This window comes from Notothenia coriiceps, unplaced genomic scaffold (genome assembly GCF_000735185.1).
Source record: "Notothenia coriiceps isolate Sejong01 unplaced genomic scaffold, NC01 NC01_scaffold00026424, whole genome shotgun sequence".
Taxonomy (NCBI): Eukaryota; Metazoa; Chordata; class Actinopteri; order Perciformes; family Nototheniidae; genus Notothenia; species Notothenia coriiceps.
Genome location: NW_011359125.1, coordinates 3,430,500 through 3,434,852, shown reverse-complemented (window position 1 = coordinate 3,434,852; position 4,353 = coordinate 3,430,500). Strand labels below are relative to the sequence as shown.

The window sequence follows — 4,353 nt, the reverse complement described above, 5'->3', positions numbered from 1 at the left end:
CTCCCTTTAGATCTGCCTCTCCCCTTCCATACGCCGGCATAACATTGGGTACGCAGGTTTGAGAAGGTCACTCTCAAAGTTAAAGAGACCGCATGCACTTAGTCTCTTTTACATTCTATTCATTTATGCAAATCTGGAGTTATTTGTTAACATTTATTTTCGGTAAACTGCCATTTGAAAGGTAATGTTCAATGAATTAGCATTACTAAAACATGTGCACGATTATTTATTTTATTGTTTTGTTATAATGTGTGTTGCTTTGTTTGGTGTTTTGGGATTTTCCTGGGGGTTCTTTTTTTTTTTTAATATAAGGTTTGTTTTATGCGAAAGCACTGTGTTACTCTGTTTTGAAAGTTGTTATATAAATAAAATGTATTATTATTATTTATATAATAATAATTATTATTATTATCAGACTATGGATCCAAAAGAAAATGTACAATCAAAATTACATTTTTTTTTTTTTCCATTATATTGTTAAGAACAAAAGCTAATCAACTCAAACTATGTTTTAAAGTAATAACTCAATGTAAAAACTGCTAAATTATAACCATATGAGTGCAGTTCTGTAAATAGTAACTATTAAGAACTGAACTGGTCGTAATGTAAAGACGCAGTGAGATAAAACTGAATCCTTCTATACAAATAATTGGAAAACAGATTATAAAAGTATCTTGGAGAGCTTGCAGTAAAAGCTTTTCAAGACAACCTAGGAGGATACATTTTCCTGTTCACTGGTGCGATCAATTGTAGAGGAAAATTCATTTTGATTTAAAAACTCAAATATGCTGGGCGTCCATAAATACTGTCTCCCAGATTGTTAATGGAGCGTTGCTATATTGAACATCTCGGTGACAGCTCAACCACAGGCCTGTATCTCTCAATGCTCTGCTTTCTGTCCTGGGATAAGAGTCACCTCTCTTCACAAAGAGACTGACACAAAGTGTGATGAGTCTTCAGACTGAAGATCTCTTTCATGGTTGGGAGGGTGACTTAGAACAATGTGACCTTAGAAAAGAAGAAACCAAGATATGTTTATCAAAAATGTGTCCTCTGCTCAGAGATTTTATTTATAGTAAAACCTACCTTTCATTAAGCATATTCAGGCTGTAGCATAACACTAACAATGAAACACATGAGAGTTTAAAAAGCAGAAATAAAATCTGAGCTGACAGAAAATGCTCTGTTTTGGTGTAAGACACATAGTTACGCTCACAAAACTATGTTATGAACAATAGGTTCACCTATTGAATTCATAATAAAAGAACAAATGAACCAAAGAAAGTGAAAACCATAAAGCAGATTCAGACAGTAGGCGTATAGATGCACACCTAAAGTATTAGCCTACAGAAGAGTACCACTTACAAAGAAGAAATACAATCTGATCCTTTTAAAACAAACATTATAATGTATGCTCTTTTTTTTTTTTCCACTAACATTGTAATCCTGCTATGAATCCCTGATTGATAAAAATGTAACAATCACTATGTCGTTTTTGTTACTGTAAGTGAAAACAGTTACCTTTTTTTGTACCCTGATTACAAAACGCAGTTACATGTAATGTCTTACTTCTAGTGGTGGAAAGTAGTGATGGGAATTACGGCTCTTTGAAGGGAGCCGGATCTTATGGCTCCGTTCCTTTCCAAAGCCATTCAAAAGTGCCGTTGTTTTTTTCAGGGGGCGGGGTTACTAGGTTTATCTGGGAATAACCACCAGGATAATGATTGACTTTATTGACAGAAATCTACTTTTACTCACAGAAAATGTATAATTTGCTACATTTCTCAGCCAGCCGAACTACCACTCAAGCAGCATGCGTCATGCCATCATCTACACTGTAAGAAACGTACCGTGAAATTCACAGTATTTAACTGGCAACACTTGACAAGTTACTTACTGTAATTATGTTACAGTAAGTAACTTGTTCAATTGCTGCCCAGTTAAATACTGTAAAGGTAATCACAGTATTTACAAGTTTTTATTTACAGTAACAGTGTAAAATGAAACGCAGTAACTTCCAAGTACTGTATTTGTGTTTACGGTTAGTGTTTTAACTGTAAAATGAAACACAGTAATTACTTTTTTTTTGTTACAGCAGTAGTGTTATAGCTGTCAAATAAAACCGTAATTTCCAAGCATTGTATTTTTGTTTAAGGTAATAGTATTTTAACTACAAAATAAAACACTGCCATTTAAAAAGTACTGTATTTTTGTTTACGGTAATAGTGTTTCAATTGTAAAATAGAAACTTTAATGTTATAATATTAAGTTACAGTATCAGTATTGTAAAACTATTTATTATAGTATACTTCATGTCATGCTGGTAATTTACAGATTACCAGAAATTCTTGACACAATTTGAAAGCTCACCAATAACTGCAGGGAGACAGCAAACAATACATTTTAACAATGTATTCTTAATTCTTGAACGGTATCAAGACCATGTATTTTCTTATGCTAAATGATAAATATTTTCATCCATAAAACAATTGATATTAATATCCAAACACATGGAGATTGCATTTTTAAAACAGTGGCGATAACAAAACACAAAGAATATGAAGCCATTTTAGAGACGTGCTGTAGTTGAAAAGGTGTCACGACCTCGACACAAACTGGAGAACCCAAATGCACGACCCAGGGACACAGTCTTGAATGTAACAAACATTTTTGTTTTTAATGTCATTGAACAGAAAATCCCTCTAAAATAAACTTAAACTAACAAAACAACAAAACCTGACAAGACTGGAAACGATCCTCTCTTTGCTGAGGCCTGGCACGACCACACGTGGGAACAAACATTAACTGACACAGGACAGGGGGGAGACAGGACTATTTAAACATGAGGTGAGTGGGAACAGGTGGAAACAATCAGGGGTGGGGCAGACGCTGACGATGGCAGGAAAACACACAAAGGGAGGAAGTAACAGGGCCTTAAATGAGAAACAAGAGGGAAAATGAAACAGGAAATGGAAAAGGGGACACAACATGAAACACAGGGACTTAACTAGAGATGAATGACATAAATAGACAGACCTGTCATGACGTGAATAAACATGAAAACCTTACTAAACATCTGTTAACGACAGCCGTTTCATCAATGTAAAAGAACTTCAAAGTCGAAATGTACGCTAGGAGCGAGGACCGCTTCACGGTTCGACGTCACGCGCAAATATTTCGCATAGAAACGGAACTTTTATAAGCTCATTACCGTGTGTGTGTGATTCTGACCTTTTAAGTACAAAGATAAACGTTAATTTCTAACTATTATCACACATAACCCAATTAACTCTTCTCGTGATCTCTCACGACCTAGTAAAAAAACCCGGCCGTCTCCTGAACAATATCAATACATTTCATAATTCTCAACTTTCTCCGGTTACTAATTTTAATATATGAGTAAGGTCGAAACTTGGTCCCGAGGCGTCTCCCTATAGCGGGCGTTGGACGAGCATAGTGACCCGCCATAGATGAATCTGGTAACTTATTCACAAGTCCAAGATAATGAGTAACAGAAAGAACAAGTGTTTGAAGAGTGTAAAGCTCTCCAAAGTGCTCGGTCTTGCTGGATAAAAGACAGGACCGAAATCGAGCATTACATTGTCTAAGTTAAGTCTTACTTAACTACTACTATTTGTCACTCATTGTTGTTGTCGTGTGTCCTCACGAAATTTATTTTTGTCAAAAATACATGGGTTTTCAGGTGTCTTGTGTAGTACTGGGTTAGTAACCAGATTATTGACCGGATATTTTCTCCAGTTGGCTGTTTACGAAGTTTCTTTGTACTCTAGTTGACATTGTGAATCCAGCAATTGAGCTGTCTGACTGGACGATGTTACTTTTTGGTTCTGGATATAATACTGAACGGTTTGGGTCCAACCTCTTGGTTCCTATTAGTAATCATTTGGTCAGGGGGGAAATTGTACTTCGTCCACGACACAAGCGTTAGGCAGGGTTAACCGAGGACGTCACTAAATACTCAGGAGTCGCGATCGATGCGGGAAACGCCTTGGTACCTTCAGTGCAGGGGGGTCACCTGTAACATTGGTTTCTGTTCTTTCGTTAATTAGTGTATAAACAGTAATAATACAAATTGGGATCGGTTCAAACTGTCCAGGCTGCAAGTCGTGGCAAAATTTGCCGTTCAATTCGATTAAGAGCCGTTCGAATAGTTTACAGAAGTGCAATCGAAACATTCAGTCCTGTCCAGGTAAGGACGTACGTAACCAAACAAACATAAGTTCCACAAAAGTTTATAACACACAATAGATTCTTATCACTAATTACATAAACGTTTGTCACGGAAAACAACACCGAGCCAGTTACACAACTCAATACAAATACAACAATACA

The 4,353-nt window shown here is 36.2% G+C and overlaps 1 long non-coding RNA gene across 1 annotated transcript in view; it reads right to left on the bottom strand.

Annotated features, from left to right (window-relative positions):
* Nucleotides 1-2,923: 2,923 nt before the first annotated feature.
* LOC104957094 (uncharacterized) overlaps nucleotides 2,924-4,353 on the bottom strand; it is a 16,350-nt gene continuing 14,920 nt past the window's right edge. The window contains exon 3 of the long non-coding RNA XR_799639.1: nucleotides 2,924-2,933. This is a non-coding gene — a long non-coding RNA (uncharacterized lncRNA). The remainder of the gene's footprint in view (nucleotides 2,934-4,353) is intronic.